This window comes from Hypanus sabinus, chromosome 2 (genome assembly GCF_030144855.1).
Source record: "Hypanus sabinus isolate sHypSab1 chromosome 2, sHypSab1.hap1, whole genome shotgun sequence".
NCBI classification, from domain to species: domain Eukaryota; kingdom Metazoa; phylum Chordata; class Chondrichthyes; order Myliobatiformes; family Dasyatidae; genus Hypanus; species Hypanus sabinus.
In genome coordinates this window covers 35,636,263-35,648,331 of record NC_082707.1, presented here as the reverse complement: position 1 = coordinate 35,648,331, position 12,069 = coordinate 35,636,263, and the positions used below count along the sequence as shown (strand labels likewise).

At 40.8% G+C, this 12,069-nt stretch overlaps 1 long non-coding RNA gene across 1 annotated transcript; it reads left to right on the top strand.

The window, feature by feature from the left end:
* The first annotated feature begins 751 nt into the window (after nt 1–751).
* LOC132404551 (uncharacterized) lies at nt 752–12,069 on the top strand. Its single transcript, XR_009515569.1, has 3 exons — nt 752–808; nt 10,279–10,445; nt 11,741–12,069. It is a non-coding gene; the product is annotated as an uncharacterized LOC132404551 (long non-coding RNA).

Below are 12,069 nucleotides of genomic sequence, written 5' to 3'. Positions count from 1 at the left end.
AAGGATTTCCCAGAGTTTGTTCAAGCCCAAGGTCTGATCTCTGAATTTTTAAAAAAGCATTTCATTATTCTAGTTTATGGCACACGTAGGCTGCACCTTTATGGCACGGAATGGACGATGAATAATTTAGCATGCTCTTAATCATTTGTTCCAGTTGTCAGCTCTGTTTTAAAATGAATAATTTTATGCTGATATAGCACTGCAGTATTTTGTGTTATGGTCTCCCAACTACTTAGGCATTTGGAGAATCATGCACTATTTCAGCACAAGACTCTCTCAGGGATTAGACTGAAATGGCTCTCATCCTACCATTATAAGTTGGATTCAAATTCATTGACAAAGCCAGACTGTGAATAGTGTTTTTTTACTGGCTCTAATGCTTCAAAGATATTGGACAAATGTCAATAGTTAATTTGGTCTGATCCTCAACTTTCTCTCACTGGGCCTGTGAGGGTACAATTTTCACAGTGGTTTTCAGTTACAAGAATTGTATGAAAAATTCAAAGTTGAAGTCAAAGTCAGATTTATTGTGAGATGTGCCAGTATGTGTACACACAGGTGCAATGATAAAACTTACGTTATGGGCACAGAGCATCTGAAGCACAACACCCACATGTAATAAGTAAATTATACAAGAAGGAACACAATTAGAGCAAAAGAACTAAGTCCATTACTGGTCAAAGTGGTCAATGTATTACTGTACTGAAGTAATGATTAGGGTTGCACAGGCAGGCAGTGGAAAGTGAGGCTTCGTTGTTTGGGTTTGAGCATTATGAGCAGGATCTGAGGACAGGCCTTGGAGAAGCAGGTAACATTGGTGTTGGGTCATGATCTACGGCTATATTCTCTTTAGAAACACCATCCAGCCAAGGCTGGGTAGTGGGAGGACTGAAGGAGACCGATTTTAAGGGTTTTAGGGAGAACAAGGTGCCTGATACAGATACATTTGGATGCCAATTTATCTTGCAAGCCAAAAAAAGTAACTTAGAAATCTTAATATTATTTTAAATTGGTAAATTTGGTTGTACATATGGTAAAATGTATCTACTTACTACAACTGTTGCTTAACAATTGAAGAACATTCATTTACCAGAAATAGGTTTATTATCACTGGCATATGATGCAAAAATTGTTCTTTTGTACAGCAGTACAGTAAAACAAGTAAATAAAATCTACAAATTACAAAAATAAATAAATATTGCAAAAGAAAGGAATAGAAAGGTAGTATTGGTGGATTCATGAACCATTCAGAAATCTGATGGCAGAAAGGAATCATTGTTTTAAATCATTGAGTACGTGATTTCAAGCTCCTGTACCTCAACCCTGATGGTAACAATGAGATGGCATGTTCTGGCTGGTGAGGACCCTTAATGATACATTTTCAGAAAACACTACCTCTTCAAGATGTCCTCGATGGAAGAAAAAATTGTGCCCATAATGGAAGTGGTTGAGTCTATAAATCTCTGTAGCCTCTTGCAATCCTGTGCACTGGAGGATCAATGCCAAGCAATGATGCAACCAGTCAGAATATTCACCACCATATATCTATAGAAATTTGTAAGAGTCCTTGGTTACATACCAAATCTCCTCAAATTCCTAACAAATTAGGAATTTGTTATTAGGACTTGTTTGTCTTCTTCAAGGTTGATTCAATGTTTTGGGCCCATAACAGATCCTCTAAGACATTGTGAGCTGGAAACTTAAAGCTGCTCACCCTTTCCACCCCTGACCTCTCAATGGCGACTGGTGGGCATTCTCCCAACATCTCCTTCCCGAAGTCCACAGACAGTTCCCTGGTCCTGCTGACACTTAATGTGAGCTAGTTTTTGTGTACACCACTTAAGCAAGTTTATTTTCTGTAGGAATTTTCAAGATTAATGAATTATAGCTGTTACGAAACCCCGTAACTGGGTCACTTACCAGCAAAGATAGAGAGGTCCGTTGAAGTCTGATGGTACTATTTTTAAAAGTATTTATTGATAAAGGGGCACAAAAATAAGATTAATGCAAACATACAGATAATATACGTCGTCAATACTAAATCTAAAGTGCGGGTATAATAATAACCAATAAGAAATAGCTCTATCATTGTCTAGGGGATAATGTATTGTCGGATGGAAATATAACAGTCACTGTTAGTTCGTTCAAGCTGCAGCATTTTTAGGTTTAAGAGCGAGGTGGTTTAAACTTGCCCAGGTCTTTTAGGATGCCAATCTGTTGAGTCAGGGGAGTGGGTTTCCCTGTTGTTAGCTAAAAGCCATTTTCCGTGGTTCCAGCCACCAGTTCCAGCAACAGAACTGAACGCACATGGCCTCCTTCAGATGACTTCCTGCTATTACGTAGTCGCTTAACATTTCTTCTGGTGCTGAGGGGTCTGAGGAACTGTTCCTGCAGACCCTCTTCTATCCTGACTCGCAGGGTCGTAGATGTCAATCAGGTTGGGGGTGATGTAATCTCTCCCTCAGCCAGCCCACTTTGCCTGAGGGCGTTCACGTAGCATAGTCTCCAATCCACAACGTCGCCTTCCGGAGACAATGGACATGTCCCGTAGCTTTACATCGCCAGGGAAATGAGACATTCTGCACATCACTCTCTCTCATTTCCTGGGCCCCTTGACCCAACCCAACAGTGATCTTGCGATTCTCACAAAGGAGGGGGCTACCCCGCACCCTTCGGCCCCTCAGAGCTGTGGTACATTCATAACATAGCAAAAACAACTCTCCTGAAAGAAAAACATGTATGCATAGAGGTATTAAACACAAGTCTAACAGCTTCTTCCAAACACTCAACAATTTATGCACTTTTATCTTGAATGATGACACATTAGTTGTCTTTGTTGCTTACTCAGGAAGTCAATATCCACCCTTGCAAAATAATATACTGTCCCCAGTGGCAGTTAATTTGATGACCTTTGTCATGTAGCTCTGTGTGACTACACAGAGATGATGGATAAATAGGATAGTGAGAGTTAGAACAGAATTGTGCATGAGCTCAGGTTTAGAGATGGAGAAATTCAAGGGAGATATAAATACTAATGTAGTCTATAAAAATAAGTTACCACATAACTAAAAGCACGTAGTGTGAAATTAGTCTTGAGTTCTAAATCAAAATGTGAATTATGGAGTAACACACTGATTCATGATGCTGCACCCAGTGAAATCAAAAGCAAAGAAAAACCAAGTGTACAGCAAGCTGATCATTTACTATTATCCATCCATCACTACCACCTTAGGCAAATTTCATTCCATTACGATTATACCATTTAACTGTGATGTTTTCCTGAAATGTAGCTTTAACGTTTTATATAGATCACATCATGTCTAATTACTAAACTATTTTTACTTTGTAAGATCTTTTTTAAAAAGTTCAAAGCACAGCTTCCCCACAGCTCACAACACTATAATTAGTAATCCTAAATCTTGCAGCTGCAGTAAAGCAAAACATAAACAAATGTAGTGTTCAATTAAACAATATTCTTTTCTCCTTACTTAATAATTTTGAGTGGGCCACTCTAATGTGAAAATAACTTTGTTGATTACTACCTCCAATCCTTACTACTCTTCCATCTTTCACATTGGAAGATTGCCTGATATTTAACATGTAGAACGTATTTCACCTCATTTTACCAGCAAGTTCCAAGGACAATTTTTCAGTTCATCCAGCCATTTACATAGAATTAAATAAAATCTGATTGATGAGAATTCTGAAGAGAAATGCTGTAAGTGTTCAACAGATCAGGCAGCATCTGTAGGAAGAAAAACAACAATAACATTTTAGCTTCTTGTTAAATTAAGTTGGTAAATTGGTTGCATGTACTGTACTGAGATACAGTGAAGTACTTGGTATTTTGTGCTAACCACATATCACATCAGTGCATTGAGTTAGTACAAGGTAAAACCATATCAGCTTGCCGAATTAAATAAATTGCAAGCAGACAATAAGGTACAAGGCTGTAATGAAGTAGACTATGAGATCAAGAGTCCATTTTATTGCACTAGGAGACTGTTCAATAGCTTATAATAGTTGGATAGAAGCCATCATTGAGTCAGGTGATTTTTATCTGAACTAGAAAAAATATTGCAACAGTAGCTTTTAATTTTCTCATGGGAACAGAGATCTCTACAACACAAGTTATATAACGGAATTCATTGTGTGATCAATGAAAGTACAAAATATAGCTCAATATTGCAAGAAATTTACAATTCTTATTTGAGTTGTACACAAAAGATATTGAACTGTATTAATTTATAGTAAATCAAGCACCATAAAATGATCTGGATTTTCCATTTTGATGGCATTGTTTAGCACAATCACCTGGACTCATTTTTAAGCTTGGAGTGATTGGAGTTGATTGGAGTACTGCGCATTTGCAACAGAATCATTCCCGCGCAGGTCCGGCAAATAGCTTTAAAAGGTAGGAAGTTTTTGGTGGGAGTCTTCGATTGGAGTACTCCACAAACACAACAGAAGCATCCCCATGAAGAGCCTTAAAAACCCAGTCTCTATAAAAGAGAGTTACCGTCTAGCAAAGCAGTCATCATGGGAGCAGTCGTTGTCGGTGTAATCTGAGGCAGGGTAAAAAGGCTTTGGTTCAACAAGGTTTCGGTGAGAACAGGTGGAGGAAAGGTAAGTAGGTAAGTTAATTCCTTATTCCTTATTCTGAATTAACTCTAAAGAGAATAGGGGGTATGTCTACTGTGACACTGTTGTGGGTGTCGGATGTGGAATTTCCAGGAGACTTCCAGCCTCCCCGATTGCCACATCTGCACCAGGTGCATCAAGATGCAGCACCTTAGAGACCGTGTTAGGGAACTAGAGCTGTAGCTTGATGACCTTCGGCTTATTAGGGTAAGTAAAGCAGTAATAGTCACTCAAAGGCTAGAAGAGACAGATGAATTGGTGACTGTCAAGAGAGAGGGAACAGAGAATGTCAGATAGTGGAGAGCACCCCTGTGGCCCCACCCCCTCAACAATAAATACTCCATTTTGAGTACTGTTGGAGTGGATGGCCTACCTGAGGGACGCAATAACGGCCGTGCCTCTGGAACTGAGTCTGGCACTCTGGCTCAGAAGGGTAGGGAACTAAAGAGGACAGAAGCAGTTATAGTGGACTCTATAGTCATGGGGCCAGATGGGTGATTCTGTGGACGTGAAAAGGAAACACAGATGGCAGTTTGCCTCCCAGGTGCCAGGGTCTGCAATATTTCTGGATGCGTCCACAATATCCTGAAAAGGGAAGGTGAGGTACAGAAGTTGTGGCACATATTGGTACCAATGGCATAGGCAGAAAAAGGGAGGAGATCTAGAGAGAAGAATATAGGGAGTTAGGAAGCAGGACCTCAAAGGTAATAATCTCGGGATTGCTACCTGTGCCACATAACAGTGAGGATAGGAATAGAATGAGGTGGCAGATAAATGTGTAGCTGAAAAATTGGAGCAGGGGCAGGGGTTCAGATTTCTGGATAATTGGGGCAGGTGAGACCTGTACTAAAGGGATGGGTTGCATTTGAATCCAAGGGATACCAAGATCTTTGGAGGCAGGTTTTCTAGAGCTGTTGGGAGTGGTTTAAACTAATATGGCAGGGATGGGAACTAGTATGACAGAGCTGAGGATGAGCCAGAAGGTTTAGAAGTAGATGATGGATGTAACAAGCCAATGATTGGGTACAGATTCAGACAGATCAAAGATTTAAATTTTACAAGAGGCAAAATTCAAAAGGGTGAAGAATGTGTGGACAGAAGGTGCTGTATTTAAATAAGCGTAGCGTTCAGTATAAGGTGGATGAACTCATGGCGCAATTAGAGATTGCTTGGTATGATGTTGTGGACATCACTGAGTCATGGCTGAAGAAAGGCCATTGTTGGGAGCTTATGATCAAAGGATATACTTCGTATTGAAAGGACAGGCAGGAAGGTACAGGTGGTGGTGTGGCTTTGTTGGTAAGAGATGCAATTAAGAGAAAGAGGTGACATAGGGTCAAGAACGTTCAATATTTGTGGGTGGGGTTAAGAAACTGCAAAAATACCATTATGGGAATCACATATAGGCCTCTCAATAGTAGCCAAGATGAGGGGTTGAGATTGCAAAGTGAGTTGAAAAAGTTAGGTAATAAGGGTAATGTCACAATTGTAATGGGGGACTTCAACATGCAAGGGGATTGGGAAAATCAGTTTGGTGTCAGATTGAAAGAGAGGGAATTTGTTGAATGCCCACAAGATGGCTTTTTAGAGCAGCTTGTGCTTGAGCTTTCCCGGGGAAAGGTTATCTTAGTTTGGGTGTTGTGCAATAACCCATATCTGATTAGAGAGCTTAATATAAAGGAACCATTAGGAGACAGTGATCATAATATGATTGAATTCATACTGCAATTTGAGAGGGAGAAGTATAAGTCACATGTATCTGTATTTCAATGGAATAAAGGAAATTTCAGAGGAGCTTGCCCAGGTGGATTGGAGGAGGATACTGTCAGGGATGGTGGCAGAGCTGAGATAGTTAAAATTTCTGGGAATAGTTCACAAGGCACAGGATAGATATGTCCCACAGAGGAAGATGTTCTCAAATGGCAGGGGTAGGTAACCATGGCTGACTAAGGAAGTAAAGGACTGTATAAAATCCAAGGAAAGGGCATATAAGGTCGCAAAAGTGAGTGGGAAGTTGGTGTCACGGTCCAGTCTTCTGAATCCTTGTTTCTGTTGATTTTCTTTTCCCCGTGTTTTGCTTGGCTCCTTGATTGAGGCACCTGATCCTCATTCAAACAGCATAAAAGCTCCTGCTTACATCTACTTGCGGCTGGTTCGTCACCTCAGCAGAACGGCTATGCTCATTCCAAGCTGCCAAGAATAAGGGACCATCTTCCGAGCCACGATACGAATTGTTTTTGTCGTCTTGTGTCCAGCTGGTATTGCTGGCCATTTGCCGCTGCTCCGAGCCACAATACGAAATGTCTGTTGGTGTTTGTTTTTGTCCTCTCATGTCCAGCTGAGTGTTGCTGACCGTTTTGCCGCCACTCCAAGCCAGGATGTGAGTAGTCTGTCATTGTTTGTTTTTGTCCTCTCATGTCCAGCTGAGTGTTGCCAGCCATTTTGCCGCCACTCCAAGCAGGGATGCAAGTGGTCTGTCATTGTTTTGTTTTGTCGAGTCTGAGTCCCAGTCCAAGTCAAGGCTCCAAGTCCAGTTCCAGGCTCCGTGTTCCAGTTCCAGCTCCTTGTTCCAGTTCCGAGCCCCGGCTCTTAGTCCAAGTCCAAGTTCCGAGCCCGGGCTCCTAGTTCAAGTCAAGTCTGAGTCCCAGTTTGGTGTCCAACTCAAATCCAAGTCCCGGCTCAGTTCCAGGCTCCAAGTCAAGTCCAAGTCCAGGCTTCGAGTCTAAGTCATGTCCAAGTCCGTCTCCGTGACAAGTTCCATGTCTGTGTCCTGCACTTGGGTCCGCTTCCAGTTGCTCCAGCCGCTCATTGCAACAGTTGGATGATTGAGAAGCTTTTAAATTCCATCAAAAGGCAACTAAAAAAAGTTGTAAGGGAAAAGATGAAATATGAGGGCAAACGAGCCAGTAATATACAGCAGGATACCAAAATTTTTTTTTCAATTATATAAAGAGTAAAAGGGAGAGGAGAGTTGATATTGAACTACTGGAAAATGATGCTGGTGAGGTAGTAATGGGGGACAAAGAAATGGGATATGAACCTAATGGGTATTTTGCATCAGTCTTCACTGTGGAAGACACTAGCAATGTGCCGGAGATCCACAGGTATCCGGGAGCAGGAGTGAGTGCCATTGTTATTACAAAGCAAAAAATGCCAGGCAAACTCAAAGGTCTGGAAGGTGGATAAATCACCTGGACTAGATGGACTACATCCCAGAGTCCTGAGAGAGGTTGCTGAAGAGATAATTGGTGCATTGGTCATGATTTTGTCATGATCCTGGAGGACTTGAAGATTGTAAATGTCACTCCACTCTTTACAAAGGGAGGAAGGCAAAATAAAGAAAATTATGGGTCAGCTAGCCTAACCTCAGTGGTTGGGTAAGTTCTGGTCTATTATTAAGGATGAGGTTTCAGGTTACTTAGAGACTAATGATAAATTAAGTCAAAGTCAGCATGGTTTCTGTAAAGGGGAATCTTGCCTGACAAATCTGTTAGTTTTCATTGAGGAAGTAACAAGCAGGGTGGACAAAGGAGAGGCAGTGGATGTCATTTACTTGGATTATCAGAAGACAGTTGATAAGGTGCCACACATGAGGCTGCTTAACAAGATAAAATTGTATTGTGTTACAGGAGAAATACTGATATGGATAGAGGAATGGCTGACAGCCAGGAGGCAGTGAGTGGGAATAAAAGGGGCCTTTTCTAGTTGGCTGCCATTGACTAGTGGTGTTCCTCAGAGGTCAGTATTGGGATTGCTACTCTTCACATTGTTTGTCAATTATTTAGATAATGGAATTGATGGCTTTGTGGCAAAGTTTGCAGATGATACAAGGATAGGTGGAGGGGTAGGTAGTTCTGAGGAAGCAATGCGATCACAGCAGGACTTAGACAAATTGGACGAAAGGGCAAAAAAGTGGCAGATGGAATACAATGTCGGGAAATGTATGATAATGTATTTTGGTAAAAGGAACAATAGTGCGGACTATTATCTAAATGGGGAGAAGGTTCAAACATCAGAGGAGCAGAGGGACTTAGGAGTCCTCGTGAAAGACTCCTAGAAAGTTAATTTAAAGGTTGAGTCTGTGGTAAAGAAGGCAAATGCAATGTTGGCATTTATTTCAAGGGGAATAGAATAAAAAAGCAAGGAGGTAATGTTGATGCTTTATTAGACACGAGTCAGGCCACACTTGGAGTATTGTCAACAGTTTTGGGCCCCATGTCTCAGAAAGGATGTGTTGTCATTGGAGACAGTCTAGAGGGGGTTCACGAGGATGATTCTGGGAATGAAGTGGTTAATATATGAAGAGCATTTGACAGCTTTGGGCCTGTACTCACTGGAATTTAGAAAATGCAGGGGGATCTCATTGAAACCTACCAAATGTTGAAAGGACTAGATAGGGTGGATGTGGAGAGGATGTTTCCTATGGTGGGAGTATCCAGAACTAGAGGGCGCAGCCTCAAAATTGAGGGATGACCTTTTAGAGTGGAGTTAGGGAGGAATTTTTTTTAGCCAGAGAGTAGTGAATCTGTGGAATGCTCTGCCAAAGGCTGTGGTGGTGGCCAAGTCCATGGAAAGAATATGGCAAGAAAGCCACTGTATGGATTGAGCGGGATCCGGGATCAGCCATGATGGAATGGCAGAGCAGACTCCATGGGCTGAATGGCCTAATTCTGCTCTTATGTCTTATGATCTTATTGCTACTTTAGAGTTTTGTGTCAACATGGATAGAGCATGTGAGTTGGAGATTCAAATTGGAAAGGTATCTGAAAACTAGAAGTATGTTATAGAGTGGTTAGTGTATTTTAGCTCCAACATATTTTCATGATTAGAGTTTCAAATTAGAACTTCTGAGTTAGGGTAAGAATCCAGTAAAGATCCACTGGATGATTCTTCATATAGAGAACACTTTAGAGCAGGATTAGAATCAGGACTCGATTTGGAATGGTTTTGAACCGAGACCCTTGAGAGCTGTTTGTGCATTGTCTAAGCAATAGGCATTGCACTGACAAGTCACTTTATCCAATCTAACTAGAGCTGTGCACATTTCTGAGTGCATCAATGCTAGTCATTTATATGAAAGAGCTTTTGGTGAAAGAAATTTATGTATCCAGCAGTATTTCTCTGGCATCTATTTCAGATTGACAGCAAAAATATATTTTGGACAGTATTTTAAAGATCTTGATCAATTTTGCACCATTCTCTAACAGGTAGCTTGATGTGAGAACTATTTGAAAGATCAGGCACATCTCTAATACATCTCTAAAGCAACTAAATTAAATTAATTTAATTTAATTGCCCTTCTAAATTAAATGGTGAGAAATGCCAGAAGAAATCTGGCAAATAAAAGGTGGTACCATGTTCATCAGATCAAGAAATGTATTTTAAGAGAAAGCTTGAGGAAAACATCTCACAGAAGTGTGCTGCTTTAGAAATGCTCCCAACAAATTTCATGATTTTTATACAGCTTTTTGAAACAGAATTGAGGGGTGTTAATGCAGTTTTAGAGTTATAAGCATAGAACAGATGAACTTCAAAGCAGAGGTATTTTAAGGTTAGAGTGTAAGTTTGCATACAGCAGAACAGAGTCCTGAAGAAGGGTCTTGGCTCAAAACATTGACTATCTATTTATTTCCACAGATGCTGCCTGACCTGCAGAGTTCCTCAAGCATTTTGTACGTGTTTCAGCAGAGCAAATGTCCAGATTAAAAGCAGGACCCATGTCAAGCTGAGGGTCCCATTGTAAAGTGATAAGGTTCATAGTTGGACTGGCCTGGAGCATTTTCATTTGAGGCTTTCTGTGAGAGGTGAGGTTAAATTTAAACTTAGATTCGGGGTTATGGTTTTATATATATCTTTACTTATTTATTGAGATACAGTGATGAATAGCCCCTTCTGACCCTTCAAGCCGCATCACCCAGCAAGCCCAGATTTAACCTTAGCCTAATTACGGGACAATTTATAATGACCAATTTATCTATTCACTGGTAGGTCTTTGGACTGTCGGAGGAAACCAGAGCACCCAAAGAAAACCCATGCATTCCGTGGGGGAGGACATATAAACGCCTTACAGGTTACGTCAGAATTGAATTCCGAATTCTGATGGCCTGAGCTATAATAGCATCGCACTGACTGCTACGTTACCATGATACCCTGTGTAACTACTTTCCATAGCAATACAAGAAATGGATTGATATTATAATATTGTACTTTGCTGCACTAACCTAACATCCCATAATTTCCTCAACATTCAAAATCTATTGTCAGGAAAATACTCAGGAACAAAGTCTCCACAGCACTCTGCCCTCAATATGCTTAATCTGTTCTCATAAGATGAACACTACCCCATTCCAGGAATTAATTTGGTGAGCATTTGAGTCTCTCTCTTTGGTAGGAAAACTAGAACCAAGCACAATAGTCCAGACACATGCTTGTCAAAGCCCTATATAACTACAGCAAAAAGTCTTTACACATGTACTCAAATTCTCAAGCAAAAGAACCCAACAGACCTTTTGCCTTTCCAATCTCTTGCTGTACCAGCAAGAGCCCAGTGTCAGTGATTTAGATACAAGTGCTCTCAGGTCCTGCTGAGTACTGACACCTCAAAACTATATTTAAAAATTAATGTTTTTCCATTTTTTACTGAAGTTATTAACATATCTTTTCACATAATATTTGATCTGACATGTCCATACTCATTCAATTAACCTGTAAATATTTCCCAGAAACTTCCCTGCAACCTTCTCACAACCCTCACAGCCACTAGGCTCCATAATGTCAGTAAACTTAGATATATTGTACCCTCCTCTGCATTGATGAGACTCAAAACAGACTGGGGGACTACTTCATTGAGCACCTTCACTCAGTCTACCACACCAGCCAGGATCTCCTGGAGGCTGCAGTTTTAAGTCTACTTCCCATTTTTTACATCATCTTGTGCCTCTTAATCCAAATTGTTAACACCGAGAGTTCAAACAACTATCACTGGAGTATGCAATTAATAGCCCACCACCCCAACAATGATCCTTTATTCCTGACCTATTAATAGTATGACTTACTTTGTGAAAAATCACAAGTTGTTTACATCATTATTTTTTGTCAGAAATCTACATATCAGCTGACTATTCACTGATAACCTACCCTCTTCAACAATGCCAAGGCCAACTATGGCCCAAGCACCAAGAGCCCAGACTACTTCGAGCCTCAAAGAGAAATGCACTTATCCAGCTGGACGGCACACCAAGGAGAATTACACAACTATTATTCCACCCTTGATTCCGTCCCACAGAACACTCCCGAGTTCAGCCATGCTGTCAATTGTGACCAACAAGAAGTCGAGAAGGTGATATGCCAATTGTAAAGTAACCGGGTCGTAAGTGCATTTGAAATTCTAAACCTCAGAGAGGAAATTCGGTTGCAATTGTACAACTC